We start from the raw sequence: 4,796 nt of genomic DNA on the forward strand, positions 1-4,796 counted from the left end.
GTCATAGGTTATTGTCTGTCCTATTTTTCGTTAGTTTATAGATTAACTAAGATAGATGGTGCTACAACTTAGACCTGACGATATGCTCCTGTTATTCACATAACTTTCAGATAGAAGAGTGCAGTTTAAGAGGACAACTTATTCAATTCCAGAAATGCAATCTAACAGGATCCAAAGAAAATCAAATTCTAACAGGATCGTGTTAGTTCACACACCATACTTAATTGTCAATTTGAACAGTTGATCGTCTGATGGTGATAAGCACGTAACTCAAGTTCAAGAGGTCAACAGTTCAGACTCACCCACCTTCTGTATGTAATCATTCATCCTCATTCTTTTGCTACGTCCAGCCAACAGAGAATTTTTTGGAAGGTCTGTTGATATAGAGAGAAATCGAGTAACTTGGTACACATAATTTGGCAAATTTTAAGGTTGTTTTAGTTGTATTAGATTGATTTGTGGACAACGTAAAGCTAAATTCAGCATAGAGATAAAACTAATAGTTGCTCATTTTTTGTCTAAGCACCTGAAATCATATTTCTTCTCAGAGTTTATATGTTTTGTAGCTTTTTTATGTTTTGAAGCTATACAATTAGTTGCTCATTTTTTGTCTAAGCATGAATTCTATAGATCATTGTTGCTGTCCTGGTTATATAAAAGGCTGAAGTAGTTGGCTTGCCACACTCCTCATTTAACAATCATGACTTTCAGCTCTAGGGAATTAGTGCATGGATTGTTCATATATGATCAGAAATTTAATTAGGTTCTTCATGCAGTGAACCTAAAGCATAATTGTTAGACCACTATTATAGGTGCTCTGTGTGTGGATCATTCTTTTTTCCTAAATAGTATCTCCTTTAGTGCTATTCCTTAGCTCAACACCTTTAACTCAACATATCTCCTTTAGTGCTATTCCTAAAATAGGTGTAAGACGAAAATATCGGCAACAACTCCGCCGTTAAACCAGACCTGAATCCAGGTATATTTTCTTCTTTTTTCGAACTTTTTAAATGTGGGTTTGGAGTTTGATTTGGTGAATTCTGGTTACAATCAGTTCGATCTGAGGCAAGGGAGGGAGAGAGAGAGAGAGAGAGATGGGGGAGAGGGAGAGAGGGAGGGAGGGAGAAAACAAGATAGGGAGGGAGGAAGGCAGGGAGAGAACGAGCGAGAAGGAGGGAGGAAGGGATTGAGAGTTCAAACCCTTTTTAATCAGAAAATGTATGTTCAGTTTCAGTAAACCCCACTCCCCATTGTTAATGAGATCAATAACCATCACAGGCATATAATCAGTTTGTTGAACGGATGATTTGATGTGATACCCTGGTAGCATTGAATACCACGGGTCTTTTGCTCACATCAATGTAATGACCCTTACCCACTTAATTATGGCTTTGTTAATTGTGTCAGAGCACTAAAATTAATAATTGTGGTTTAATTTTTTAACTGCCATTTTTTTAGTGAAGAACTGAAGGTTACCATCTTTTTTTCCCCCTTTTTGTTACAATATATAACTAAGATATGTCAAGAAAAATTAAGGTGAAAAGATCGAATCTTTAATCTTTCCTTTATGATTTGGTGCAAACAATATTTTATTACTTTCACACCTGTCAATGTTTGGAAATATGCTAATTCTATTTATTCACAACAATTGACCATGCAACACAGCCAGCTCTAGACCGGGGTATCAGAAAACGAATTGCAGTAGGGGCAGTTAGGGGACTACTGTACCTTCATGAGTAATGTGATTCTAAGATGATACACAGGGATGTTAAGGCAGCTAAAATCCTGCTACACGATTGTTGTGAGGCCATTGTTAGATATTTTGGTTTGGCAAAGCTATTGGATCACCAGGTTTCACACGTCACTACAGCTGTTCAGGGCACCATGGGTCATATTGCTCCAGAATACCTCTCTATTGGAAATTTTTCAGGAAAAAAAAATGTCTTTAGATTCGGAATTCTGGTCCTAGAGTTTATAGCTGGTTAGAGGGCACTATATTTTGGAAAAGCAGCAAACCAGAAAAGAGTTATGTTAGAATGAAAGAAAATTTAACACAAGAAAAATATTATAGTATGTTTTTTCAAAATTGATTTTCCTCTAAATTTTGGTTGTATTTGTAGGTGAAGCAGATTCACCAAGAAAAGAAGCTAGAGATTATGGCATACAAGGACTTGATGAATGAGTATGACATGATTGAGCTTGACGAAATAGTCCAAGTAGCTCTTCTATGTACTCAATCCTCCATAACCAGAGACCAAAGATGTCAAAAGTGGTAAGGATTCTTGTGGGAGACGGTCTTGCAGAGAAATGGGAAGCTTCTTAAAGAGTTGATTCCACAAGGAGCAGAGGCAATGAGTTCTCATCAGAACAATACTCTGACCTAGATTATAGTCCTTTTCCAATCAGAGAACTACTATATACAGAGTATTTCACGTAGTGTTAGATAACGGGTTAGTTTAACGTAATCATGGAATCAATCAATCTGGTTTTCTTGAGCATCATTGTAATGCATATTAGAATAAATAGAATAAAAAGAAATTAGTTGCATATAATTGATAATTGTAGGATGTGGATTAGAAACCTTTTTTGATACTTTTACTGCGTGTTTGGAGTTAATCTTACGAATTCATAGATCATACCTTTCAATGAACTTGAATTTCATACTTGTTCTTGCTGAAGGCATATGCTAACTCTATTACTTTTGTGATTTTAGGCTCTGCCAGAAGTGACATCGGGTCAGACATTGGTCTGATGTCTCTTCCTAACAAAGAATCATTCAGATATGGAACAAGAAAGTGTAATAGAGGTGGCTAAACCAAAGAACTGTACTGCATATTTGTGAAAGAAAGGTGATGGAAATTTTTAAGGTATGAATTTAGAGGAAATGTGAAAATATTTAATTTTGGTTTGTGAGATGAATTATACTCAGATGTTTTTTTTTTTTGACAAGAACTCGGATGTTAAACTATAATTTATGGATTTTACATGATCTAAATAGAAAAAAGATGGTTTCTAAGCATTTTACACCTTGGGAATTGTAAACACGTTTTACTTTATTAATGGAGAACAAAGTGCTTTTAATTGCTTTACTTAATAAATTTCTGTCCCATTGCTTGACATGAGCCACAATGATTGAGAGTAGTACTAGGATGGTTGACTTTCTAGGAAGTCTTTAGGTTGGTTCATGTAGTTGACCTTACTTATGGGATTAAGGCGTTAAAGTATAAGAAGAAGAATGGAGAGCAAATTGCTTAATTGTGTTGATTAGTTATTGTTTCTCGAACAGTGACCACTCCTGCAGCTTGCTATATATGTAGTTTAGAGACTGGTACGGTCTTATGAGTCAAAAACTTAAATTATAAGTGATGGGGAAGAAATTATTAAAGACAAAGGAACTGTTCCTTGAGCATAAAAGAAAGGTTAGAAATCTATGTAAAAGAAAAGGTATGAAATTAATTAGCCAAGAATACTATTCCTTCGTTTCAATTTTCTTCTTGTTTTGATATGTTTACAAAAGTACAATATCACTGTGTCTGACAAAGGTTATATATGCAGAAAAAATGGGTAGATAACAAGGATGGAAGCTGTGGTTTCATGTTATACGCACGATTGGGTAGATAACAAGGATGGAAGCTGTGGTTTCATGTTATACGCACGATTCCTGTTTATAACTTGGGGACAATCTTGTTATTGGTCTTGGAATAGCTTCAAAGATACTGAGTAAGTTATCTTTGATCTCTCTTGCATACTTTTGTGTTTAAGGCTCAAATTATAACTGTATTATTTAGAGAAGCTATACTATGTTAAACTACTTAGACTCGGGCTACTTTGTGAAAAAATTTCATGATTTTTAACCAAAAGTGAAGTGTCCAAGTGTCAAAACCATGTATAAGGCTCTGACACTGAATAATGTATAGGCTAGCATTATGAGATTTAAGACTATTTACATTTGTGATTTTGTTGGCTAATCGACAGTGATGATAATATTGAAGTCGCGAAGCTGAACGCTGTGTGCTGGCTAGATGTGTGAGGTAAATTGGCTATGTCGGAGCTCTCACCAGGAGTAACTTATGAGGTTGTATACGCTGTTAAGCTGACAAAATCAGCATCTGGGTGGGAGCTTCTACTTATGCTGAGATTAATTGCACCAGGTAATGAAGTTAAGTTAAGGCAAGTCAGCTTGTTGATGAAACCAAAAGGAGAATGGTTTGAGCTGAATTTGGGCAGTTTTCAAGCAAAAGCTGATGAAACTGAAGAGGTGTGTTTTGATATCTTTGAACGTGGCGGTCACTGGAAGACCGGGCTCATCATCAAAGCTGCCATCATTCGATCCAAACGCTAGCTTGTTTGCTTTTGTGTGTGTGTTGTTTGGTTGTTTAGCTCCGCTACTCTCTTTATGGTGTATATTATGTTTCTATAAGGAAATTCTCATCTACATCATGTCTGGCCAATTCCAGTTTAATGTTGTTTTCAATATCAAAAGTTGTAAAAGCTTTAAGTGTTAAAAGCCAAATTTTTATAAATTCTACGGCTTACTATTGAATGCCTAACTACATCTAAACCCGTTTTTAACACATAACTATATTAGATTTATACAGTACGTATATTTAACGGTACCATTAACTTCACTCATTCCGTGTTTATTGGGCTATCGCGCGCTTCGCGCGCGATGGCTCAACTAGTATTTACAAAAATGACAATGGATCCATGATATTGGTTTCTTGGTACACAGAACCACAGGTATATACCAGTACTTACTACTTAGTGATTAATTTACTTTTAGACCAAATATTAAA

At 35.7% G+C, this 4,796-nt stretch overlaps 1 pseudogene; it reads left to right on the forward strand.

The window, feature by feature from the left end:
* The first annotated feature begins 1,660 nt into the window (after window positions 1-1,660).
* LOC110700434 lies at window positions 1,661-4,593 on the forward strand (annotated as a pseudogene).
* Window positions 4,594-4,796: the final 203 nt, after the last annotated feature.

This window comes from Chenopodium quinoa, unplaced genomic scaffold (genome assembly GCF_001683475.1).
Source record: "Chenopodium quinoa cultivar QQ74 unplaced genomic scaffold, ASM168347v1, whole genome shotgun sequence".
Classification (NCBI taxonomy): Eukaryota; Viridiplantae; Streptophyta; class Magnoliopsida; order Caryophyllales; family Amaranthaceae; genus Chenopodium; species Chenopodium quinoa.